Source organism: Mauremys reevesii, linkage group 2 (assembly GCF_016161935.1).
Source record: "Mauremys reevesii isolate NIE-2019 linkage group 2, ASM1616193v1, whole genome shotgun sequence".
In the NCBI taxonomy this organism is placed as follows: Eukaryota; Metazoa; Chordata; order Testudines; family Geoemydidae; genus Mauremys; species Mauremys reevesii.
This window is the reverse complement of record NC_052624.1, coordinates 267,375,857-267,402,951: the sequence shown is the minus strand read 5'-3', so window position 1 is coordinate 267,402,951 and position 27,095 is coordinate 267,375,857. Positions and strand designations below refer to the sequence as shown.

General features: G+C 44.5%; 1 long non-coding RNA gene across 2 annotated transcripts in view; it reads right to left on the bottom strand.

Moving 5' to 3' along the window:
* Nucleotides 1-24,422, bottom strand: part of LOC120396625 — a 32,848-nt gene extending 8,426 nt beyond the window's left edge. The window contains exons 1-3 of one of the 2 annotated variants that reach the window (XR_005593257.1): nucleotides 24,269-24,422; nucleotides 17,210-17,262; nucleotides 12,111-12,130 (exon numbers count right to left, since the gene is read on the bottom strand). This is a non-coding gene — a long non-coding RNA (uncharacterized LOC120396625). The remainder of the gene's footprint in view (nucleotides 1-12,110; nucleotides 12,131-17,209; nucleotides 17,263-24,268) is intronic. The other variant, XR_005593258.1, reaches the window with a different exon arrangement.
* Between the last annotated feature and the right edge of the window lie 2,673 nt (nucleotides 24,423-27,095).

The following is a 27,095-nucleotide window of genomic DNA, read 5'->3' as shown; positions in this document are numbered from 1 at the left end:
GTAAGCTGCACATCGTGTCAGTGGCTGCTCTGGGAGACACTGGGTACCAGAAGAATGTCTGAAGTACAAATTCTTTCCTCTTTTTCCCTGCATTGTTCTTGGGCAAGGAGGGTGGGAGGCTAAGTGGGGCTCTCACTTCCTCTTCCTTCTCTGCATGATTATTAAAGGCTAGACTGTGACTTACTGATGGCTCTTTCACAATGCTAGGTATTTTCAAATCTGTATGATCTTTTTTTAATAAGTGGTTCATTCAGTCATAGAATTGTGGAATATCAGGGTTGGAAGGGACCTCAGGTGGTCATCTAGTCCAACCCTCTGCTCAAAGCAGGACCAATCCCCAAAGACTACTTAGGTCAATAGAAGTGCTTCTGTTAATTCAGTGGGTTATAGATCAGACGCAAACTAATGAAAACTATCTACAAATATTACTAGGAAGTTTCATTTGGTCTCATCTGCTTTAGGGGCACCTGCTGTCTTGCCAGCGATGATATATTTTCCCACTTAAAAGGATAGTTCAGTGTCAGGCAGAGTCTTCAACTGTTGTCTGCAACTTAAGGCTTTTAGTTCTTGCCTTGATTTCCATGAAGTCTCTCTACATGCCAAATAGAAAAACAACAACAACCACCTTACAGTAAGATGAAGCTAAGGTTGAAAGTACATAATCGAAAGATAAAAAGGCATACAGAGATGTTGGAACTATCCCAAAACATTACCAACTCAGGAAATTCTAAATTAAGGTTACACTTAAAAGACATCCAAATATGTTAGGATATGAAAATGCACAAATAGGGAACTCAAACTACCTTAACTCTGCTCTGTCATGACACTTTAGACCTGTAAGAGTAGGGGATTTTAGTGTGTTTGATGCAACTGACTTTTAAAGACACATTAAGCTTTTTATATTTCCCCACTCCAGGGTGAGCTAAGGTGGTTTAAATGCCTTAACTGTGTATTTTCATAGCTTAATGTGTTTAGACTTCTTTAAATTGTAACCTGCTCTCTGAATTTATTTTTAACATCCCTGTCTGGCAATGAGATCTGCTTCTGTGCTTAGCCCCATTGACTTCAGGTAGACACAGGGATCCCTCCTAACAAAGAATATTGTAGGATGTGGCCTTTGTCTAAAAACTCTCCAGAGAAGTGGCTTTCAGATGGGGTAAATGTCAATGAAGCCATGACCACTTACATTGGGGGTAGCACTTTAGCTGGTCCATGTTCTTAGTAGTAATGAGAGAGAAAAATGTGTCTGCTGTGAGGTAGGCTGCTTATGAATGTGAAATGGCAGTTGCCAACATAGCAGAGAATAGGGCCTATTTAATTTTAATGGTACAGCAGACGGGAAACCAGTCAAACAGGTGCAAGGCACAAACACCACACTTACCTTTTGTTTGCTACCAAGTACAATACATAGTGGTTGTCTCTAACTAGAAAGTTAAGCAAACATGATTAAACCCAGTATCAGAGCTGCATCTTGGAGACTTTGATTTTCAGCACCTCAGTGACATGCAAAACTGTGTTCAGTGAAACTTTTGATGAAAACTGAACTGCAGCACTCAAGGGTGAGGTGGGACGGGGGCTGCGAGGCCTTGTCAGACAGACAATGGTACCCTTGAAGTGTGAGAAGCAGGATTCTGAAATGTGTCAAGAGGGCTCTGCAGATGCTTTCAAATATTTCCTAGTCTGTAGGTGATAGGAAAGTTCAAACTTCTCCTAGTAAAAACAGCAAAATACCAAGGATCCTGAAAGACAAAGCAAGCTAATATGAAGGGAGACCGGTGGCCTTAGGGCACAGCCTACACCTTTGAGGCTGCTGGGGGTTTTAACATGAGATTCATTCGGAGCAGAATTGTGTCCATAGTCCTTGCTCAGGCTGACCCAACCGTAGCACTGCTGAGATACTTGGGTTGCCCCTGGTAACTCAGATGTATTGATCTAATTGAGTAAAATGTATATGGCTGTGAATCTTTTAATATCCTTCTGATCAGAACCTCTAGCACAGAATAACTGTTACCTCGAGCTATATTTCCTCTTTGAACAAGGAGTGTTAATGGCTTTATAAAGATGAAATAAAACAATTCATTTAGTGTTTTGATGTTATTCAGCATTTGCTCAAACTCCTTGATGTAGAAATAAAAGATTTACATAATTATGAACCCCCCCCCCCAAAGGGTTAAGACAGCAAAAAGAGAAAAAAAAGAGAACATTAAAGATTCTCTTCCTTAATCAGTATTCTTTTATCTGCCACCACACTGGATTATATGTATCTATGGAGAATTACAGGCATGTATAGTGATTCTTGCATATTACTGGGTCTACTTCTGAATTCCTCAGGCACACCAGGAATTAAAGCAGGCGGCAGTTCTTTTTAACTCTCTGCTTTTCATTCTGACCACGAAGAGAACAGAAATAGGTTAATGGTGGGGAAAGGTTCTCTAATTTTCCACTGACCCTTTGTGTATCTGTTTTAAAAGATTTGCCAGTGGGAGATCACTGAAGTTAAATAAATAGTTTAAAAGCCATTTCTTGTAAGCTACCCATTTTAAACAAAACATCATTAATGTGCTGACCCAAGCCAATTACTGCATTTTACTCTTTCACGGCTAATATGGCAGGCTTTTAATGCCAACTGAAAATGAGCATTAATATTGGATTATCAAAGTATTTGTAACACAACTTCAGGAGTCTTTCAAATACGGCATCATTATAATTTATATAAAACAGATACGTGCATTAAGGGCCAGACTGTGATACCTTTACTCACATTAGGTATGGAATAGATGACCTCTTGAGGTCCCTTCCAGCTCTACATTTCTATGACTATTTTCCTCTACAAATAGCTCCCATGGAAGTCAAATTGTGACGTAAGTAAGGGTGTTGCAGTCTTTGGCCCTAATGTAATATATTAATAATATGTTTAGTATTTAGGATACACTTCTCAAGAGTGGCAAACCATGATCTCAAATGAGTGCTGATAAAAACTAACACCATGTTACCCCACCATAAATTCTGTAGTTGTCATGTTACAGAAACTGTTTTAGCAACATTAACTCTTCTGTAAAGATTTTGTTAAAAATGTTATTGGGATTTGCATCCGTTAGCTTCTAAAGTCAGGTGTATTCGTTATCATCACAATTCAGGGCATGCCCGTGAATCTGAATCATTCTTTTATCCAGTTTGAGCCTCTGGTTTGTTCCTCATGTAATAAGTGATCAGCAGACAAAGGCTTTCTTCGCAGGGCACAGCTTCAAAAGAATGGGTCCGGAGGTGAGAAGTTTGCTTCCTCCCAAGTATTTCCCGGGAATCCCACTTAATTTCTTTTGTCTGGCACATTAGTTCAAAGAGGACTCTGAAGCTCCTAACATTTCCCAAGGTTTACATTAGTCAGATCTCCTCCCTAGAGACACTACATATAATCCCACCAGTAATAAAAAAAAATGCATTTTTAATACAATGAGCTCCTAAGATACTTAAACTTAATTCAATAAGATTTGCCCAGAGTATTGCTGGAAATTGCCATATCTGTCTCAACTACTACTAAACTTTCAACATTGCGTTCTTAAAATTTGAAAAGCTTGGCCTAGGCGTCCAAAGTGACCACTGATTTTTGGGGTGCCTCAACTTTTCGGTGTCTCTAGTTGGATATCTTATAGGGGCAGAATTTTTAGAAAGTGCTGAGCATCCATCCCCTGAAAATTGGGCCCTTTCAAGGTGTCTCAATCGGGGAACAAACAAGGTGGTGCGTAATGAATGCAGACGGTCCCCTCCTCCCCTACCCATAACTCTCCCTGCCTGCCCCTACTGCTTAATCCCCTCTTCTGCTCCTGCCTCCTTGAGCCCTAATTGTCCCTCCTGCCCTACATGTATCTTCTCCCATCTCCCCTACTTGTTGCCCCCCAGCCTTCTCTCCCTGCCTCCTTCTAATGCCCTGTTCACCCACTCCACAGCACCCCTTCTACCCACCACTCCCCTTACACTTCCTTCTGCCTTCTGCCCTTGCCCCCACTTACAGTTCCTACATCCCTGCCTATCCCCAGCCCTCTGAATCCACCTAACACCCTCTAGACCCCTCCTCCACTCCTGCCTCCCCCTGCATCTAACACTTCCTCTGCCTGCCTAGCCCTGCCTCTGCCCCCGTCTCTGTCCCTCCTTTCACTCTGACTCCCCCCCACCCGACCCACAGACTCCTCGTCCCCTGGGTCTACTGTGGTGACAGCTCCTGTTCTCTGCCCCTTTCCCCCCCTTGTATGTTGTTCCCCAGACCCCAACCCTCCAGCTTGCCCTGGATCCCCCAATCTCTGACCCGTTTTCCCATCTCTTTCCCCAGCATGCTGCTAGAGGAGGAGCAGGCAGGATGGGACCGAGCAGGCTTGAGCTAATCTCTGCAGAGTACAGGCGCCGATTTTCTATTTTCCTCTGGGATGCTCAATCCCCACTCCACCCCAGGCCCCACTCTTACCGCTCTGCCTCTTCCAGGCCCCTGCTCCACCTGTGCTCCATTTATTCCCACCCCCGTCCCGCCTCTTCTCACCCTGTTATGCCCCTCCCTGGGTAGGAGGCACTGAGGGGAGAGGGAGGAGCTGATCGGTGTGGCCACTGATGGGTGCTGAACACCCACTATTTTTTTCCCTTGGGTGCTCCAGCCACCAAGTCGGCGCCTATGCTGCAGAGCCACTGGCCAGGGCACTGGGCAGAGTCTCTTGCTTCCTGCTGTGATGAACGGGCTTCCTCACACTGGGGCGTCGGAGCTTGGTTTCTGCTAGTGAAGCACCAAACCCAGACAGGAGGACCTGGTGTGGACCTCACCCCAACAGAGCAGAAGCACTAGAGCTCTGATCGCTTTGGTGGCCTCCCCCTCTCTCCAAGGCCCATCCCTTCACTGCAACCTGATTATCCCTCCGCCCCCATAGGGTGGTGGCACCTGCCTCTGCTGCTGGCCATGCAGGGAGAAGTAAGGGATCCAAAACCAGGCCCCCCAGTGCCTTTGAATGTCAAAAATGGTATAGCCCCTAAAAATAGTATGGATCCTCTCCTGCTTCTCCTGTAATTTGAGCACTGACCTCAAGTTGAGCACTAGTCCCTTTTGAAAATCTTGGTCTTATTTTTACTTGAGGTATCTAAATATAGATTTATCCTGATTTGTTCCCCGAGGTGATAAGCATACAAAACTGAGCTGCTTGGTAGCTCTGAAAATCAGGCTACTTCTAGTTTGAAAATTTTGGCCTTTGACTTCAACTGGCTAACTTCTTTAAAGAACCTAAAATAGCTTTCCTAGACTTAAAAATGTCACAGCTCTAATTTGCAATGGTATAAATGACTCCTGCAGAGCCATGAGCTACTGGACTTTGAAGCTATAAGACTTTAATATATAGAAAGTCTGTTATTGGTAGAGGAGCTGAATCTTATCTGACATGAGCCTCTGGGTAGGGTAATTTGGAAGCAAGTTCTGTATTTGTGGGGAGAAGGAGACAACATTTTAGTAGCAGGCTGGCTACATGAAGTTGCCCAAATTTTGAAATATTTGCAGAGAGAGAGAGCAGAAAATGGTACATCTTATTCATCACAAGGCTCTTCTATTTATTACATGCTTTCTCTATCAAATAGATACTATCTCAATGTACTTGATATATTCACTACATATAGTCTCACACGTTTATATTTAAAATAACTTGTTGAAAATGCTAGTGTATATTTCTGTTTGCAGTGGCGTTGTAGCTGTGTTGGTCCCAGGGTATTAGAGAGACAAGGTGGGTGAGGTAATGTCTTTTATTGGACCAATTCCCGTTGATGAATGAGACAAGTTTTTGAGCTACACAGAGTTGGGCCAATGAAAGATATTACCTCACCCACTTGTCTCTCTAGTACATCTGTCTATGATTGTTCTACATGTAGAACAGACACTTGGCCAGTACATTTACAGACAATAAACCTGGGGAATTAATACAGGGTTCTTTTTTTAAAAGATGTGGGAAATTAATACAGGGTGTACTGTAAGATTTGCATAATATAGCATCACAGTTTCAGGGTAACTAACATGTATCCCCTCCGTTCTGTGGTCCACTCCAGGAATATCCAGTCAGGTCTTAGGCCTCCAGTCATCACAAGAGTGAGCAAGGACCCTTGTCTCTCTGGGCGGTTTAAGGCTGCACGGCTGCCTGCTTTACACTGTGATGTTCCCATGGTGGCGGATGAAGCTTTCCCTGGGGGAGACTAGTTCCCTGTCCTGCCTCTTCCACCCTCAGCCCTACCCACACTCGACCCCTGCCCCACCTTAGGCCCCGACACTGGTCAGGCCCCCCCTCCTGCCACTGCATCCGTCCTCACCCCACCCAGGGTGAGACCCTCCCACCTGCCGCTCGCTGCGTCCCTCCTCACCCCCCTGCCACGAGCCCCCCCACCTGCTGTTCACTGCATTCCTCCTCACTACCCTGCCAGCCCCCACCTGCCTGCCATGAGTCCCACGCGCGCCACTCTCCTCCTCACTCCCCTGCCAGATCCACCCCTCCCTGCCCACAGCAAGACCCCCACCAGCCCCCGCATCCCTCCTCACACACACCTCGCCCACCGCTGGCCTCCTCACTCCCCTGCCAGACTCCCCGACCTGCAGCAAGACCCCCGCGCCCACCCACCACTTGCCTGCTACCCAGCCACCAAACTCCTCCTACCCACAGCAAGAAACCCGCATACCTGCCGCTCGCCTCCTCACTTCCCCGCCTGTCATGGGACCCCCTCTGCTGGCTCGCTACTTGCCTCATCACCCCCGCGCCTGCTTGCCACTTGCCTCCTCACTACTCCACCAGACCCCCCCTGCACACCGCGAGCCTCCCCCCTGCTGGCTTGCCACTCCCTTCCTCACCCCCATGCCTGCCCGCCACTCACCTCCTCACTCCCTCATCAGACCCCCTGCCCACAAAGGAGGGCCACAGTGAGCAGCAGGACCTCCAGATTGGGGGGGGGGTGGAGTGGAGGAAAACTTACCAGGCAGGTAGCAGCAGCAGCAGCAGGTGGTGGGGGCCTCAGGGAAGGGGTGCAGCAAGGAGGGGAAGAGGCAGGGCCCCCATGGCCCAGGTGTCTGGCGGTGGGCCTATTATACCCCCTGCCCATGGATATTCCTGACAAGCCACCCTGCCTAAAGGACAGTGACTGTGCTTTGCTTTCTCACAGAGGGCTATGAAGCAGTTGCAAGTTACCACACAGCTCTTTCTAAGCATGCAGCTATATTCTTAAAGTACAAGCATTACAGAGAAAACATAACAATAAAAGTTCCTATATCATGCTAATAGCTTCCCATCGGTGTTATGGTGCCCTTGTAAGCCAATGTCTTTCCAACTCGTTTGCAGGGGTTGGTGCCCTTGGACAGAAGGTCCTGTCTATTTTCTGGATCGGAAAGGAGGCCCCAAGTCAATTTAAACGCAGAATTTTTATATCAAAACCTGTGTCTGTTGGTCTCTGGAAATCCCAGTTTGAATCAGTATATGCAAGCAATTCTCTGACGGTGTGACAGTCCGATCCACCTTAATCACACACACACTCTCTCTGTCTCTCTCTCTCTCTCTCTCTTGTTCCTAGAGGAGCTGTGGTCACCCTCTGCCCTGGAGATGTAAGCAATCCCTGGCCCACAGCGTTACATAGACTTAATACAATCAGGTTCCCCAAAGATATTGCATGGGGTTGAAATATCTCTCACACCCAGTTCTTTAAATGCTTTGTATCAATAGTGTATAAGCTCTGCACTCCATTTTTCCTTGTCTTTCCCCTAGAAGTGTGTATGGTGTGGTTCTGCTGTTGGTTCAGCAAAGACGGAACACATTACTGAACAAGATCTCTAATTCACAGTCAACGTACAATTAAAAAGCTTTAGCAGAAATGAGTGGTTCAGAGGACTGGTATCTCATTTCACCGTAGGTCACTGATTTGATCTATCCAGCTAGGTAGTGAATTGGAGTCATTGCTATCTGAAGCCTGTACAGTGCTCCTCCTGAAGTGAGCTAGGGTACATCTACACAGCAAGTGGCAGCCTGTGGCAGGAAGTCTCCAAGCCCAGGTTGACAGGCTCAGGCTTGCAGGGCTCATGGTATTGCACTGAAAATTGTTGTGTAGACATTGTGGCTCGGACTCTGAGGTCCAGCGAGGAGAGGTCACCCAGTGGTGACTATTGTGGAAATCAAACAGGACCTTTTTGTCCAAGGTCAGACTAGCCAGTGTGTCTATACAACCAACCAATACTATTCTCTCGGCACCAGTCTGCTCAACTGAAATTAACATGATGCTCTGAAGAGTATTAACCTTATCAAGCTTCAGAGTTTGCAACTTGCACTCCTACCCACTCTGCTCACTCCCCCACCCTGAGCTTGCAGAGGTGAAAGGAATTAAATGAACCAGGGCTAATATGCTTCTGGTTCTCTTCGGCTTTGCTGCTGGAGCAGAGCAGTGTGTAGAGGAAAGTGCGGGGAGGGGTAGAACAGCGCTATGGGAAACGGGATAACAGAGGAGATGGGGCTAGAGGGAACAAAGACAGGGAAATGTAGAAAGGAAAGGGAAGAGTCCAAGGGGGAGGGAAATATGGAGGTGGTCAGTGATCATGCACCGACTTCAGTGGGAGTTAGGCAGCTAAATACCTTTGTGAATTCCACTCTCTGTGCATAAGGTACTTGCAAGAGCTCTTTGTTCTGTCTGAATTCTAATTGATCAGCATTGCATAACACAGACCTCTGCATAACATAACAACTGGTTCCAACTGGCTCATGCAGACTCTTACAGATACAGTTTTCCCATAGAAGGTGAAGGGGCACTGAAGGAGGAGCCAGAAAACAGAAGAGAAGAAGAGGGCAAAGACAGATGACCAAATGACATTGTCATTAGAACAACGCTTCCTCAGCTCTCGTCCCCTTACGCCCCTACTCCACTTGCACTACACTGATGACATCTTCATCATCTGGACCCATGGGAAGGAGGCCCTTGAGGAATTCCACCAAGATTTCAACAATTTCCACCCCACCATCAACCTCAGCCTGGACCAGTCCACACCAGAGATCCACTTCCTAGACACTACAGTGCTAATAAGCAATGATCACATAAACACCACCCTATACCGGAAACCTACTGACTGCTATACTTACCTACATGCCTCCAGCTTTCATCCAGACCACATCACATGATCCATTGTCTACAGCTAAGCTCTAAGATACAACTGCATTTGCTCCGATCCCTCAGACAGAGACAAACACCTACAGGATCTCTATTAAGCCTTCTTAAAACTACAGTATCCACCTGGTAAAGTGAAGAAACAGATTGACAGCACCAGAAGAGTACCCAGAAGTCACCTATTACAAGACAGACCCAACAAAGGAAGTAACAGAATGCCACTAGCCGTCACCTTCAGCCCCCAACTAAAACTTCTCCAGTGCAGCATCAGGGCTCTAAAACCTATCCTGAAGAACAATCCCTCACTCTCACAGACCTTGGGGGACAGGCCAGTCCTTGCTTACAGACAGCCCCCCAACCTGAAGTAAATACTCACCAGCAACTACACACCACACAACAAAAACACCAACCCAGGAATCAAACCCTGCAACAAAGCCTGTTGCCAACTCTGTCCACATATCTATTCAAGGGACACCATCATAGGACCTAACCACACCATCAGGGGCTCATTTACCTGCACATCTACCAATGTGATATATGTCATCATGTGCCAGCAATGCCCCTCTGCCATGTACATTGGCCAAACCGGACAGTCTCTACGCAAAAGAATAAATGGACACAAATCTGACATCAGGAATCATAACATTCAAAAACCAGTAGGAGAGCACTTCAGTCTCCCTGGTCATTCAGTAACAGACCTAAAAGTGGCAATTCTTCAACAACAAAACTTCAAAATCAGACTCCAACGTGAAACTGCAGAACTGGAATTAATTTGCAAACTGGACACCATCAGATTAGGCCTGAATAAAGACTGGGAGTAGTTGGGTCATTATAAAACCTAAACCTAATTTCCACAATACTAATTTGCCCCTACTGTTACTCACACCTTCTTGTCAACGGTCTGAAATGGGCCATTCTCATTACCATTTCAAAAGCTATTTTTCCTCCTTTGGTAGCCTGCTGTTAATTGAATTGTCTCGTTAGACTGACCTCACACTTGGTAAGGCAACTCCCATCTTTTCATGTGCTGTGTATTTATACCTGCTCGTGTATTTTCCACTGCATTTGTCTGATGAAGTGGGTTCTAGCCCACGAAAGCTTATGCCCAAATAAATGTGTTAGTCTTTAAGGTGTCACAAGGACACCTCATTGTTATTGCATACACTGTTATGTCTTCCCCAGAAGTCTTCTCTCATCCACCCACCTTTGCTTACTAATAAAATAACAGTGCAGTAAAATCAATAAGGCAATAGAGGGCAGCACAGTCCAGGAAACAAAGCATGGGATGTGAAGTCAGGAGGCCTAGGTTATATTCCTGGCTCTGATGCTGACTTGCTTTGGGGACACTAAACTTCTTTGTGCCTCAGTTTCCCCATCTGTAAAAAGGGTAATGATTATACCTCTACTTGTAGAGGACTTGGGATCTATGGATGAGAGTTATTTAAGAGTTGGCGCTGTACAAAGTAAACTGCCAGCAGTTTCTATGCTAACAAAACTTTAGATGAGCCAAACGGGGGAGACTTTTTTTGTTTTTTAATCCAAAGGTTAGCTACCAGTATACGCCATTCAAGTCTTACTATGATAAGGAAAAAGAAGAAGAGCAGGCTATGAAACCACCTTGGAAGGCATCTATACAAATGAGCAATGATAAAGGGACAGATTTTTTCACAATTATTTTTTAACTCCACTGCCTTTAAATGAGTCACTCCTGATTTACACTGATGTAAATTAGATTAGAATCAGGCCCAAATGATCTATAAAGAAAATCTCATGAAGCCAAAAATGCTCTACATCCTCTTTTGCTGGGAAGACAGAGAATGTAAGAAGGGAAGGGCAGTTTGGGTAAATGTCCATCATGGTAGAGAAGAAAGAGGTGGCAATTAATGATAAATCAGATGATTTGCTTGGGGCTGCTGGACATGGATAGGAATCCGTAGTTCTCTCTTGCTCTCTAGTTCCCACAGTAACACTCTGCTGTCTAGATTCATCACAACTAGTATCATTCCTATATCTTGCATGGGCTAAGCACTCATGAAGAAGGCTGCTGATTACACTACACGTTAGTGCAGGGGTTCCCAAACTTTTGTCCCTGAAGCCCACCTATGTAGCAGCAATAGCCACTGTGGTCCACTATTAACATGCGTGTGGCCGGGAGAGGGGGCCCCTGGGGCGTGCCCAGCCCCTCACCTCAGGAGGGACCAGGGTCAGCGAGAGGGCAAAGGGGCCAGGCAAGTGCTGCAGCCAGTCCCTGCCAATACCCTCTGCCTCAGCAGCACATTGAGTGCCTTGAGTTGGTCACCCGGCAGACCTGCCCACCAACCCAGCACCCTGGTGTGCCTCACAGATACCCCCTACCTGGGAACAAGGGAGGGGTTCAGGGCCGGGAAGAGGCAGGTGCTGGAGCCCGGGCCAGGCGTTACCTTGACAGTCCCAGTCACGGCATAGTCCAGGCAGAAACGGAGCAGCACCACTGAGCCCCAGTCCCTGGGGCGAGAGGAGGCAGGGCCAATACTCCAGGGGACCCAACAGCCCCAGATTCCGGGATACGGTGGCTCAGAGTGGGAATGGCCGTGAGCAGCTGCCTCTTGGGGCCAGACCCTTCTCCTCACCCAGCAGCTCCGCTTCACCCTCTGCTGCCCACTAGGGGTGCTGAGCTCCTCCAGCGCTGGACAGGGGCTATTGCAAGACACCACTCTGCCAACATGCACAGTTTGGGGGGGCAACACCCGACATGGCCCCTCAACTCCACCCGTGGCGGCCCAGCTGGGACTGTCTTGCGGCCCACCTTTGGGCCATGGCCCACAGTTTGGTGTGCTTTAGTGGATATGAAAATTCACTGTTTTGTTTAAAGGGACCCTGCTTAGTTCAAATTTTACCTTAAAATTTAGCTTTAAAAACATAGACAAAAGCTAATATTAATATCAACTTTTTCTTTAATTTCAATGAAAACTTAAAGCAAAAAAAATTACCTTGGCTATCCAGCTAGTACCTAAGACAAAGAGTGAAAATAATTAGCAACTGAGTACAAACAACAGAGAAAACAACTAGTCCATTTTCATTGTCTGAAGAAATGCAATGAACGGTAAAGATACGACCCACTAAAATCTCTGACGTGAACCCCTCTCCTCCCAGACTTTGGAGAAGATTTAGCATCTCAGTCCAGATCTAAATCTCACAGCTGGCCCCTACATCTATTTAAAGAAGAATCTAAGCTCCATTGCCCTGCTTCAAAGTTAGGTGGTTTGAAATTCAAGTCAGATGCCATTTTTGCAGCTTGGGCACATCACTAAAAAAAGTGCAAAGCAAATTCATTTTTAAATGTCTATCTGTTATTATACCCTAAATTATTAATTGTAACAAAATAAATATGTTTTTTTTAAATATCTTTATCCTGAAATCTCTTCAATATATAAGCAACAACAACCGTAACCTCTAGGGCAACCCATATTTGTGAAACTGACCTCCCTAGAAGAATCTGAAATCTTTTCTCAAATACTGCAGCGAGTCTCCCTGCCGTGTCATCATTAGAGTCACTCATCAGCAAGTGTCCCCATGATTGAGGCTACGTCCTTTTTACTGAGATGTTCAGAACTTTTTTACGCTAATATAGTATCTAGCGTAACAGCCACAGAACAATCTTATTTCTTAGATGAAGTTGGTCCTTATTAAAAGTATGTGTTTTGGTCTTTGTTAAATTCCACTCCCAGGAAGGGAAACCGGAGTTCTTCATTTATCCAGGAAACAGCTAAAGCCCAGGCAATGGCAGTTCCAGCTTCCACATACCACACCACAAAGTGCTTAATTCTAGAGCAGGGTTGGATGGTTTTGGTGATGACAGTAAAGATTCTGCTGCTGCAGTGGCTGGGACCTTAGCCCACTCAGGGAAAGGAGAAAGTGACGTAAATGTGTCATTATCCCAATTCTCTGTGCCATTAGCAGCCGTTCTGTGCAAAGCAGCTGCCTCGGAGCCCCGGGATGTGCAAGCTCCAGTAGGAGTCTCCAAAGCAGCAGCAGCTTAATTGAACAACTTGGCAGCCACAGCAGGGCACAGATGGGCATTTAAAAAACTGCCCTTTAATTAACGAACACGTGTGCAGCTGTGGGAAATTACAGCTAAATTGGTGACTTAGAGCCACCACTGGGCAGGAAGCTGAACCCACCCAAGCCAGCCGCATATGTCCCTGCTAAACAGCGTCAGAGTTTGGATTTGGCATTTGTAGGCAGAACGTGGTAGAGGGTGGAAGCACTGATGGAAAGGGGACACTGAAGTTTGTGCAGCCTCAGTGGAGGTGTGTGTGTGGGGGGGGTGTCTGTTCTGTTCTAAATAGTTTTTTATAATGTGTTCGTCACCGTAGTATCTGAGCATCTTCCTGCAGTGCATTAAGTAATGCAGCTACAAATCTGTCATGTGTTTGTTCTCTCATCCTCTTCCCAGGGGGAGAAGGAAGGTTCTCTTGGCCTGCAATGCAGACTCAGCATAGGCTTGAAGCAATTTATGTTTCATCCTGTTTGTATCAGCCTTCATTTTCTGCCATCGGTGCTTGAGCCTCTGCCCCCTCTTCATCTGTCACAGGGTGTGAGAAAACCAAGGAGATTTGTGTGGACAATGGGGAAGAAGGCCCATTGGAGGGCAGGATGTGATGACCAAGATTACCATATAATGATGATTCACCAGATCCTCAAGTCCTCATTCTGTGGATGAAGTGGTGCTGCCCATTAGCAGGCTCTGGAATTTGATGGAGTCCATGAGTCTTCACAGTTGAATCAGGATCATGGGGCGGTCTTGTTGCCTGGAGCTGGAAAAGGCCTGACTGCTGCCTTAGTAAGGTGGTGGAATGCCAAACACAGTGGCTGGGTTTTGATGTCCTTGACATAGACACTTAGGCCAAAAATGAGGTCCAGGGTGTAACCAGCCATTTGGATTGGACCAGAGATGACCTGTGAAAGTCTTAGGGAGGCAAATAAAGAGATGAGTTTTTTGACATTTGCACATGTGACCTTTTTGACATGCATGTTGAAGTCCCACCGGAAGAGCAAGCCCTTTGGAACTGTAACGTAGTTGAGTCCTGGTAGTGGGTGGAGCTGAAGCAGTGTGTTCCTAGAGCAGTGGTGGGTGTGCTGGAAGCATGGTGGCATAACAACACTGGAAATAATAATAATGACAATAATAATAGGTAGTGACGGGCCCAGCAAAAAGGAGAGATGTCAATGGCATCAGACATCCACTTACTTAAAATACGCTGTCCATGTTGTCATGACATATTTGTTGCTCTTACCTGCTTTGGGAGAGAGATGGATAGAAAATGGGAAGGGAGACTTCTCTTATCTTTAGTAATGTCTGTTACAGGTGTAAAGTGATCCATATGTCACTGCTGGTTGTGGGGAGGTGGGTGAGAGATGGCCAGGGAGTTGGAGGACTCAGTCATAGGTGATTTAAATCTCACCTAGGTGTAGTGACTTTTCAAGGAAGCTTCAGGCAAGTGCTTTGGGCTTTAGCTTTGGAGAGACAAGTTTGTGAAACTCTCCTCAATGTTTTAGATTGACATGGGGCCAGATTCAGAGGTCCCTGTGACAGAGGTGGTGGGGAGGGAAGGTAAATGCCGCATTGTTTCCCCACCATTGAATTTTTCACAAATCCCTGTGTTGGGAGAGCAGGGTTTGTACCTCTGTTTTCTGGGAATCTATCAGAGGCACAAGGCCTTTCATATTGGAGCTCTGCCTCCGCACCTGCCCCAGAGTTCCCTTTCTCTCAGTCTGCCTCCAGGCAGCTTGGCTCCCAGGGCTTCTCCTGCCAGCAGACACCCCTAAAACACCCTGTAGTGGGGGCGTTTGTACAGTGCAGAGGGGGATCCATGGAAAAATTAATGTAGTCTCAGTGCCAAGCATGTGTTGCACTGACCTAAAGGGGGATTTGTAACAATGGGCACACGCAGTGGGCAAACCATGATGCATGTCTAAAGCTGCCAGCTCCCTGTAGCTGTGGCAATGCTAGTCCCATTAACACAAACAATTCATCCACCCATGCATTCCTCTGAGATGCACGATAAGCGATCATTGGAAATTATATTCACCTTAGGACAGAATTCATCTTTTTGTGGCTCCCTAGCCTGACATCTTGAGTACTAAAAATGTATGAGAATCACTCAGAGAACAGATCTCACCTGGCTGGACAAAGAAGAACAGCTTTACTATCTAAGCTATTAAAAAACCTACATCCCTATGCACGCATCATGGTTTTGACCAATGCTGAGACCCACTTCACTCTACTGTTATACATGAAAACTATATTGAAAATTAGAGGGTGGATGGGGATGGTGTTTCACATGTAATCACTTGATTGCATTGAACAAGAAAATTAAATATCTTTTAGATTATATTATTCAAAATAAAGCAATGCTTCACTGTTATACAGCATTACAACAAAATAGTGCCTTATAAAACATACAAATCCTTAAGGCATCCTGTTCTGCCTCAATCTTCTGTGTCAAACTGCCCCCCAGAAAAACCGCCCCTAGAGATCCCCGCTGTATTGAAATGATTGTTGTCCTGAGTGTGACATAAATGAACATCTATATTTTTTTCTTTAGCCCTATATTGCAAGCTATCATGACATAGCATGTAGCAGCTCTCATCATGGTTTGAATTTTCAGTATCCCATATTAAACCAAATCAATCATACTGTCAGTAATGATCACCTGTAAATAGGGATTTAGAAGTAGCATCACAATTTTTTTAAATTACAATATTAGGTTCTGATGGTAATGTGAAGTAGTGTAATGATTAAAAAATATAGGCATCATTTTGAATGCAATAATCCAAAAGGTATAATTTCCTTGATCAATGTGTCTGTGACCATATGTGACAAATTTTCCCTCCATGCACCTATTACTCACCCATTTACTTTTCATGACAGCCCTTTCAACTTGCATCAGCTGTTTTGTTTCAGAATTCCAAATGTCTGAGGTCATTTTGCTAATTGTTGAAGGGACTAAATAAGAGGTGGAATCCTGGGATATGGCCAAATTTCTACCCTGACTATAGGGTCATACTCTTCAGTGCTGCTGTAGGCCAAACTGATTGCACACAGCCGGGGGCTTCTGCCATCCTTCCATTCCCCCCACCACCCACAAGCTCTCTGTGTGTCACCCCCACAAGCCCCTCCATTTCAGGGACTCCCTATCACTTCCCATTCTCCTTCCACCCCCTTCCAGGGTTCCCGTTTGTCTCCCATGCCCCCTACATTCCTCCCTCCATCACATACCATTGGTACTGTGTGCCCCCACATCTCCCTTCTATCTCATACCATTGCTCCCCATTTCCCTCTATGACTTTCTCCCTTCCAGGGTCTGTGTGCCTTCCATTACCTCTGTCCCCCTCTACTATTGCAAACTATTGCATGCTGAAACTTGCAAAGAATTATGGGCATTTCACACATCAGCCTAGGACATTGCAGTGTCTCAGGCCTACCACCGGCTGCATAAAAAGTGCACATTCTCTACAATGTTTCTCTACAGATGGGTTCCCACCCCCCGTGTGCGCCTGGAAGAATCACAAAGGGCAATGACGGGGACTGTGAGGCATTAAAAATTTTATTATTGTCTAAAGCAGAGAAAATCTCACTCCCTGACTCTGCACACACCCTGGCTCTTCAAGGTCCTGTATTCTCTGTCAGCCTCTCAAATCTTACACAAATAAGTTATAGAGGCTTTTATCATTGTTACCACTGATATTTTTTTACTCATTTATAGAAAATGTAAAGGAGTCGTGGACATTTTTTACTTTGCGAAGCAGTCACCAACCTGAAAAGGTTTAGAAACACTGCTCTGCAGGTGAGTGTGTAATCCAAAGGGACACAGAGTTTGAAAAGACTGAATAGGTTTTGCGTCAATTCCCCTCACAAGATAGGCGATTATCCCCCAAGAAGAGGGACACATCATATGCTACAGCAATACCACACTTGACTTTAACCAAAAGATAATATTACCCTTCTGTCTGGAGCGCCAGGGGTTCCTCTTAACATTTGCAAATACTCTGACTTGACCCCCAGAAACCAGAGCAAACAAAATACCTTCCCTTGGGCCTCCTTATCAGGCTGTACTTCCCCTCCTGCAACCACTGAGTCTGTGTATATAACAAGGAAAATTATATTAAGGCGGAAAGGAACCGGCATTAATATGGGCAAAAACAACAATAACAAATCAACAGTACATGTAAACAAATAATGAAAACACCACCCCCTCATCTTTAGCAGTAAACATTTGCCTCAGTTTCCCCCATCTGCTGATGTGAGTGTCTGATAGACAAAAGTTCCCTTTAACACACCACTTCCCCCACCCCTTCCCTCCACTGCACCTCATTCATGGTTTGTTGTCAGTGTTTAGGGGAGCCCTAGAATTACTGATTGTCCTCAGGCAGGTCCACCTCTAGTCCCTAGAGATGCTGTCTGACTTCCATGACAAGATGCCGTGATGCCTCCTCTGTGTTCGCTTATGGTGGGTGTTGCATCTACACCATCTCTTACCACGATGTTGGCTCTATTGTCAGTTCAGTCTAGGACTCTAACACCTCATCTAGCTATAGCAGCTGAATGTCTTTAGCCACCTCTATATTACCTCTTATAGTAATACCCCCTTAATATTATCTCCTGCCATAATACCAATTGTAGATTCTCACATACCATCTAACCTTGTCATAAAAACTTCTTTTCCAGTAGCATAAGATAGGAGAATTGTTTCCAGAATTTGCTCAACTCTACTATTATACTGTGGAAGAAGTTCACAAGTGTATAAAACTCTCAGATAAGCTCCCTATCATGAAGCAGGCAGTAATATAGAAAAATATGCACACATTCACTCTTTCTTCTCTCTGGCTTGTGTCCAAGTTCCTTTACCAAGCCATGCAAGACTGAGACTTTAGTTATAGTGACTTCTCATTCAGGAACTATTCAGTACGTTTCTGCTGCCCTTTTGTCATGCAATAAGATAACATTTCACTACCCCGACACCCAAAATTTAAATGATTTTTTTAAAGGGACCATAATGTTCACACTGGGATAATAGGTAACAATCTTGCAATAAGGTGTGACTCATTCTCTGACTCTTTGTCCACTTCATCAAGGGATGACTGCAGAAATCTCCTCCCCGCTAGAGATTTAGACCACATAGTGTTACAGTAAAATGAAAATGATTCTTTTAAAAATACTCCCCCCACCCATTTTCAGAAACACAAATATGGACAGAGAGCATATCCAGGTTCTTATATGTCTCCCATCACCACTGTAATATCTGAGTCTCTGTTCGCAGCTGGGGTTTAATCTTTAATAGACACATAAGCATCACAAATGGCATTCTCTTAGAGTGGACTCCCTTGATTGTTTTTGCTAGTTCTCAAAGAGACGTTCTCATCCTCACTGTAACTCATACAAAAGGAAAGAAAAAAGGATCCTCCTAATTAGCACTTAAACTTGCTTTTGTCCCATATGGAACAGTCATAATTAAAGCTGAGCTGTGACAATTAGCGCAATGCAAAACTTTTACAAGTAGATATCGGAAGTCATACTTCATGATTCTTCTCAGCAAAGTTTGGTGAAACTTGCTTGTTCCCTTGGAGTGGCTAATATGTATCATTTCACAGAGATGTCCAGCCTCCTCCAATTTTATTTCAATAGCATTGTACCTAAGTCTTTAGGCATATGATACTGTTGTGACTTTAGCATAACTTTTACTTTTTTCCTTCCTCAATAATTTAGAAAAATGCTATACTATTTTCTGCTTTTATTAAATTGAATCCCTCCAGCCTGACTGCTGGAGAATATCTACAGGCTCTCTTAACCATGTCCCGTATTGCTATGCCAATAAATAATTCAGGAATCTTAGGTTTTGAAGTGGGCACTAATTATAGAGCTTAGCTTTCATCTAAAAAAGTACACAGGGAAATTTGAATAGAACGCCTTTCTTTTACTTGAGTTGAAATCTTGGGGATGAACTTTTAGAAGAGGAAAATGTGACTGAAGCCAAAGAACAGCTGTAAATGCTGATTTCAGAATATAAGCCTGATTTTTCAGTGCCTTTCCCTGTGTTTCATCATTTACTCCTGGGCAAATGCAGGGTAAAATGCTATCACTGATGTAAGCCAGGGTCTAAATGAACTCTCCCCTAACATCTAGTGACCAACTGAGGGAAAATGAGGGGGGACTTCAGGAGCTGACTGTACAGGATAGAGCTGCTTTGCCAAACTGATCAATTTTGGCTGTTTTGGGTTAAAATTCACTTTAGTGCTGAATGCAGGGGTAATGACATGTGATTATCCTGATTGTATGAGTAAATGGCAGCAGACTATTTAGCAAGCACTAATTGAGGGGGTCACCCTAATTTTAAACTCACTCACCAAGTAGGGGGTAGTGATGCCAAATCCAAGTAAAAGTCAAGAGGTGGAGGATGGGGGTTCTCATCTGATGGTGTGGCCTTGCTGAAAATGTTCTGTAAGATATTTAATGCTTCTCCCATCCAATGTGTAAAAACAGAGCTGTTTAAATTCTTTGAAAGTCTTGGTTTTTTCTCAGTGATAATCTAATCTAATGTGACTAAGCTTTAGACAGTGGCTGTGAAAGACAATGCAGAAGAGGTAACCACAGAGATTATTAAAGAGCTGGTATCACTGAGAACATGATTAAATGATAGAATCTCTGAACTCAGCAATGTGGCAAGAGGTAGCAGTGATAGTAGCACCCCTGAGAAGCTGCAGGCACACTAATAAGCACAAGTAGAGGCATCACTCAACTGCCTGCTCCTCTCAAGAATGGGAGGTGAACCCTCCAAAATGCATCCCCCGATTCTGGAGATGTTGCTGACCTTGGATAACAAACTCTGAGTGGGGTGCAGCAGAGGGAAAAGAGAAGTCATGTCCCTTTTTTAGACTTTCACACCACAAGGTGGGTAACTGAGTCAAAGGACACTGCCCTACGCACGGTAGGGTGGATGTTTACTTGCGGTTTACATGCTTTTGAATCACTGTTCCAGTATTTTCCCAAATTAATGCTGAGTTCCCTCTCCCTTTTAATCAATGTTTTATTTTGTTATACAGAGGCTCAGGGCAAGTCTACACTAGAGTGTTACAGCGCTCAGCTGTACCGATGCAGTTGCGCTTCTGTAGTGCGCCTGGTTAAGATGCGCTATGCTGATGGGAGAGTGCTCTCCTGTCAGCAGAATTAATCCACCTCCACAAGAGGCGGAAGTTATATCAGTGGGAGAATGTCTTCCATGGACACAGCACCAGTGTGGCCAGCGCTTAGGTCACTCTAACTTGCATTACTCGGGTGGGTGTCTTTTTCACACCCGTAAGGGATGTAAATTACATTGACTTTAGCGGTAGTGTGGATCAACCCTCGGTGCTTGTGAGTGGGGAAGAATTGCCTTTTAGAGGTGCACAGTGGCGATGTTAAGTTTTCTCAGATTATGGGGCCAGTTCTGTTTTGTATTGTTGAGAGGAACCCCTAGATAGTGAACTCAGCCCTTGTTGCTGTAGACTTCACCTGGCAGAAGGGTTACACTTAAATTTACAGAGTTTTTTCCCCACCTTCCACAGGTATAAATGACAACACAAGGCACTGAAGAATGAAATATTGTATGTCTGCATGAGTCACAAGTTCATCTTCAAAATAGTTGCCAGTCAGCCTTAGAGAGGCTCCGCTAACCTTTTGCATTTTTCCTTAGTCCATTGGTGTCTCTCTATATTCCATACATAGTGCTTTGGAATGGAAAAGCTTGACCTTCTCTGACTGTAGTGCTTTATGAAGCCATAGGACAAATATCTTCAAACTCTGAGGGAAACTCAGAATTGAAACCTTGATCCAAGACCAGTTCTTGCAAATAGCCTCTCTTTTTACACTGTGCCAAACCAAAACCTCAGATCCAAATATTCCTTTAAAGCTCTGAGGTGTTCAAATTAGGACATTAATTTTGCAGCTTGGGTTTGTCACTAAATGTACAGTTTAATGGGCATTTGGTTTTATGTTAGCATTCAGCAACTGCTTACTCTCCAGAATTATTAGCACTTTCAGTGTTCAGCTATTGGCCTGTGCTTTTTATTTATAGAACATGCCAACATGCAGACTTTTATTCATTAGAAACTAGATTAGAGCACATACTGCACTGCATTACTAAGTAGGGTTATCTAAACTTAACTTGTGCCATAGGTGGGTGGAATTGTTATGCATAATTTCAATAAAAATGTGGGTAAATTAGATTAGCCCTAAAAGTCTCCTTTTCCATTACTGCCATTAAGACGTGAGTAACAGTGCATCACATAGTGTATGCTGGTCATTTTCTATTACACCAAAGCACTTTCCTCCCTCTCCCTGGCTTTCAGTCACGTTTGCTTCACTGTTACTAACTCCCTAGTTTCTCTTGATGCATCTCAATTGCCTAAGGACTCAATGAACCCTGCATTGTGGGCAGTTTGTAGCTGCACAGTCACCATCGGATTCATAAGATGCATCTGAATTCATTAGCTACCAATCTTCCCCTGTACTGTGCGTGCAGGATCTGAAATGGCAGATGTAGCCAAGTTCAGGAGTGGGTTCTATTCGAGTCAGCTTTTCCAGTGCTTCCACTCATTCATGTCTGTTAATTGAGCCTGTGAGAAACTACTGGCACCAGAAAAGCCCCTTCAGCCTTGAACCACAATGTCTACCGAAGGGGTGTCTGCTACAGAAACATTGTCTCAAGAAGCCCAGTGTGGAGCAGTGATTGCATGGGGTGGTTGTAGGTCAGCCCAGAGTCTGGGCCTCTGGCCCTACCCTGTACTGGGTTGGGTGATGTTAACAACAATTTCTCCGTTTGTTTGTGCTGAGATCTGGGGATTTGCTTTGAGCCCCCTCTAGTAAGAAAGTGGCTCAGAAAAGATACATGTGCTCACAGCCAAATTAATCTTCTCTCATTGCTGAAGATTGTGTATCAATTGACACCCCTTGGCAAGCCCCACAACCAAAGAGTATGTGTTTTGGAACCTTCTTTTCAAATGGCAGAGTGGCAGACTGCCAAGCCAGCTCTTCTCTTGGAAAAATTCGTTAAAGGGAGCGTGCTGTCTGGAACCTGCAGATATAAAAATATCAGTGTCCTTAGGCAAGGAAATACCACCTGACTAAAGCATGACAAAGAAGCAAATCAACTTTGTAATCACACAGCAATGCTGGAGATCAAGTGTCCGATGGACAAAAACTTTCCCAAGTGCAGATTATGGGTCAGACCATCAGCTATCAGCCTCAGACATCAAAGTAAAACTTAAAAAGATACAGTGTTGGATGGATCCATTGTGTTTGGACTTGTCAAGAATCAGCAAAAATTATGGAACTTCTCTCAAGAATGGATTTGAGGCATCAGCATAGGTGACAGAGGGGAATAACCTCAAGCACACATTCTGAAAAGTCAGTATTGGACCACACCATGATTAACGGGGAAGGTGTTTGAGCTGGCAGAAAAATGACACAGAGTGGATGAGAACAGCGTAGAGACAGAAGAACGTAAGAGAGATTATAAAATGAGCAGACAGATTCAAAGGCAGACTAGACAAGACAAGAGCAGATATATAAGGGCAAAATGTATGGAACTTGAAAATTATAAAGGGAGTAATAATACAAAATGTATGTTCAAATGGTTGGACTTCTTACAAAAGATTTTCCCTGTGATCAAACATAATAAAAGAACATGATGGCAGACTGCCCACTAAGAATGATGATATTAGATGCAGGTGGCGAGCTTAGTATGACAATATGTATGCCTCACCAGAGCCACTCATACTACAGGATAACAGAAAAGAGAGCATGGAGCCAGAGCTATCAATCCTGCGACAGGAAGCAGGGCATGCTATTAAGAAAATGAAGCATCAGGGTAGATAATGTGCCAGCAATATTATCAAAAGCAGTTGGTAAAGCAGTACTGATCTTATGTGGAAAATTTGTAATGACGTATAGATGACTAGATATTGGCCAGAGGACTGGACAAAGGGACTTTTTCTACCCTTACTAAAGAAAGGAGACAGAGTGTAGGAACTATTGTGCCATCTCCGTATGTCACACAGATGAAGTTCTGCTCTACATAATCCAGAATCACATGAAATGAAGGGTAAAAGCAGAACTAGCACCACAACAAGTGGTGTCAGGGAGGGCCCAGGCACATGTGACAAAATCAAAAATATCTGTCACATCATTGAAAAATGCAGAGAGTACAATCACCCACTGATTATGTGCTTCATCAACTGCTCAAAAGCATTTGATACCGTCTGACACAACCTTCTTTGGAGGACACTGGCAGACATGAGAATTCCAAAGCATCCCACTGAACTCGTCGCAAGCCTCTACCACCAACAAACCACAGTGCGAACAGTAATAGGCAACAAGTAGTTTTCCACTGGGCAGGGTGTGAGAAAAGGGCGTATTTTGTCCCCAAGCCTCTTTAACAGAATTTATTACAAGACAAGCCTTGGAAGGTTTAGACAAGTGGAAGGAGCTGGGATTTCCATTGGTTGTCACCTCTTAACCAACCTCAGACATGCTGATGACATAATGCTCTTTGCTACAATGACCAATGCAATGCAACAAATGTTGGTGTCATAGGTTTCACCCCCACTCTGAACTGTAGGGTACAGATGTGGGGACCTGCATGAGAAGCCCTAAGCTTAATTACCAGCTCAGATCTGGCTGCTGCCACCACCCAAATCATTTAAAACAGCTGTTTATGAGTCATTTGGGAAACTCTGTCTTCCCCCCGAAAATCTCTCCCTCCCAAATACTGTAACCTTTCCCTGGGTAACCTTGAGAGACTTCCCCATCAATTTCCTGGTGAACACTGATCCAAACCCCTTGGATCTTAAAACAAGGAAAAAATCAATCAGGTTCTTAAAAAGAAAGCTTTTAATTAAAGAAAAAGAAAGGTGAAATGAAAACCTCTGTGAGATTAACATGCAAGGAAATCTCACAGACAACAGATTCAAAACACAGAGGATGCTCCCCTGGGCAAAACCTTAGTTACACAAAAGAAAACCCAATTTGATTATCCCTCTAATGTAAAAAGACAAAGTCACAAAAGGAAATAAACATAAGCTAATTCATTCCTTCTCTAATACTCACTACCTTGGGTGATTCCTTGATCTTTTTCACTCTAGCACAGAACGTAATGGATTGAACAAAGGAAGAACATTCCTCCTTCCTCTTGAAAAATCTTGTCCCCCCCTTGGTTCCTCTGGTCAGGTGTCAGCTAGGCTAAGTGAACTTCTTAACCCTTTACTGTTTGTTTATGACAGTTGGAGTCTGTAAAAACAGTTAGTGAGGAATATGGAGTATTCCAGAATCTAATGAAAACAAAATGAATATACATTGACACAACTAACGAAAACAGGATGCAAGTGGACATCACAATTAATGGACAAGCTGTAAAGGCAATATATAAATTTAATTATCTGGGATCATATATGACCGACCAATGTGACTATTCCAAAAAAATTGGAAGAAGACTAGGGATGGCTCACTCAGCTCTGGCCTCCCCTCAGAAACTGGAAAAAACATGGCATCTCCCAAAGAATGAAGGTGTAATTGATGAAATGCCTAATTTTTTCCATAGCCATTTATGGACGTGAATAGTGGGAAGTTAATGCTGCTGACAAGAAGAAAATTGAAGCTTTTGAAGTGTGGTGCTGGCATACACTTTTGCATATCTCCTGGGTGGAAAAAAAGGATGAATGCCTATGTGAGAAATATGACTGGAGAGAAACAGACCTGGATAGTGGAAATCAACCGATGCAAAATTATGTACTTTGGTCACATTAGGCATAGAGATGAAAATAACCTCAGAAATAACTTTCAGAAAGTTATCATGGAAGGAATGGTGGAGGGTCATCACAGTACAGGGCAACCAGCAAGGAGATGGGTGTGTGGATGGATGGATGATGTGCAGCAGAATGCTGAAAGGTCACTGCTGATTGCTTGAAGCTAGCGATGGAGGCTGAAGGCTTCTGAAAATTCTGCTATGGTGTCACCGACTTTCAGACATGAATACATTGAGTTATACTTACTAAAGCAGTGCCTAGGAACATCCCCTCCATGTTCCTAACCAGGACTTTGGAACAACTGAGGACCCCCAGGTGGACTTATCTAAATGAGCAATTTAAATCATGATTTGAATCACCAAGTGGAAAGCCTAGATTTAAATTATCGACTTTAATCAACTTTTTCATTTGTACTTCAGTTATTTTCTTAAGAAAGGTGCATTCTCATAGGTTGATATAACCATTAAAACATTTATTTACAACTAAATAGAGCTTCTACTCTATATTTGGTACATCTTTTTGCTATTTAGGAGGGTACACTATAACTATATAGATTTATTTAAGCAATTATATAGCTTAATATTATCAGATTCTTACTAATTGTAAATTTTAATATGTTAATAAATGGTGAATGATATATTGTTTATTTACTAGATAATTAACTTTTTGCTCATGATGTGTGTCAAGCAGCATTAGGATGGTAATTGGAATTTAATTAAACCCACAAAACAGCATATAAATTTTTATTTAAAAAATGACCTGACATTTTATGGATATATAAACTTCTCTTCTCAAAACATATTTCAAATTTACAGCTAGATGATTCATTATAGGAACAGAAGGACTAACTGTAGTCAGTGAATTAAATATGCCTAAGTGAAAGTGACCAGAACTTAAGTTCCTAGTCACCAAAGTCACTTGAAAATGAGACAACTACTAAGTTTATATATGTAGGGTTGGCTCGGGTGCCCCCTGGCAGGGCCAACTCCAGCGTTTTTGCTGCCTCAAGCAGCAAAAAAAAAAAAAAAAAAAGCCACAATCAGCAGCAATTTGGGGGCAGGTCCTTCCCTCCAAGAGGGACTGAGGGACCTGCCGCCGAATTGCCGGTGAAGAGCCGGATGTGCCGCTCCTTTCCATTGGCTGCCCCAAGCACCTGCTTGCTGCGCTGGTGCCTGGAGCTGGTCCTGACCCCTGGAGTGGTGCCTCCATGGCACCCTATATAGGGGCCCGCCGACCCTCCACCCCCTCAGTTCCTTCTTACCACCGGTGATGGCTAGCTGGAACTTTGCTCACTCTCACAGCAAGCCTAGCAGAAGGAGACAACACCCATCTGCGGGACAATCTTCAGGCCAACCGCGGCCTCCATCAGGGCCTAGATCCCAAATTTGCTGGTGTGGTCAAGGACGACCTACCAGTTAGAACTCTGGCTCCTACCAACCTTACCTTTTCGTCCCGTCTCTCCCCGTTCTTCCATGCCTGGTCCCGAATCACGTTGGACCGCTGGGTGCTCCGCACGGTAGAGAGGGGATATTCTATCCAGTTTTCCCCCTCCTGCCGCACCAGCCCCCCTCCCCATCCCTCTTCAGGGACCCCTCTCACGAGCAACTTCTAATTCAGGAAGTGCAGTCCCTCCTCGCTGTAGGGGCCATGGAGGAAGTTCTGCAGGAACTCAGGGGCAGGGGGTTCTACTCCTGGTGTTTCCTAATACCGAAGGTGAAAGTGGGCCTCGGACCCATTCTGGATTTGTGGCGTCTGAACAAGTTTGAAAGAAACACAAGTTCCGCATGGTCTCACTGTCCTCGATCATTCCCTCCATGGATCCAGGAGACTGGTACGCCGCCCTCGACTTGAAGGATGCGTATTTTCATATTGCGATAATACCTCAACAGAGACGTTACCTCAGATTTGTGGTGGGCAACGCCCACCTACAGTTTGCAGTCCTGCCATTCTGCCTGTCAATGGCCCCGAGAGTCTTAGCAAAGTGCATGGCAGTCGTAGCAGCTTTCCTGCGCAAGCACCAGATTCAGGTGTTTCCCTACCTGGATGATTGGCTCATCCAGGGCCGCTCCAAGGTACATGTGGAGGCTCAGGTGGTCTTTATCAGACAAACCTTCCTAGAGCTCAACCTCCTGCTA